Source organism: Meleagris gallopavo, chromosome 6 (genome assembly GCF_000146605.3).
Source record: "Meleagris gallopavo isolate NT-WF06-2002-E0010 breed Aviagen turkey brand Nicholas breeding stock chromosome 6, Turkey_5.1, whole genome shotgun sequence".
Classification (NCBI taxonomy): domain Eukaryota; kingdom Metazoa; phylum Chordata; class Aves; order Galliformes; family Phasianidae; genus Meleagris; species Meleagris gallopavo.
In genome coordinates this window covers 38,860,610-38,860,823 of record NC_015016.2, presented here as the reverse complement: position 1 = coordinate 38,860,823, position 214 = coordinate 38,860,610, and the positions used below count along the sequence as shown (strand labels likewise).

The 214-nt window shown below is 74.3% G+C and overlaps 1 protein-coding gene across 1 annotated transcript in view; it reads right to left on the bottom strand.

The window, feature by feature from the left end:
* STT3B (STT3 oligosaccharyltransferase complex catalytic subunit B) overlaps positions 1–208 on the bottom strand; it is a 49,992-nt gene extending 49,784 nt beyond the window's left edge. Inside the window, exon 1 of the mRNA XM_010712893.2 lies at positions 70–208. The gene's annotated coding sequence lies outside the window, so the exon portion shown is untranslated. The remainder of the gene's footprint in view (positions 1–69) is intronic.
* Between the last annotated feature and the right edge of the window lie 6 nt (positions 209–214).

Sequence of the window (214 nt, the reverse complement as noted above, 5' to 3'; positions counted from 1 at the left end):
CGGACGGGGCGGCGCTGCCGGGACCGGCGCCCGCTCGGCGGCGCCCGCTCCTCCCCCGTGGGCGCTCACCAGGGGTCGAACTCGTGGATGATGCTCTCGAAGCGGATGACGGCGAAGAGGCGCGAGCTGAAGCCGGCCAGCCAGGCCAGGAAGAGGATGGTGAAGGAGAGCAGCGACTGCCAGCCCGCCGGCTGCGACAGGCCCCCCGACAGGC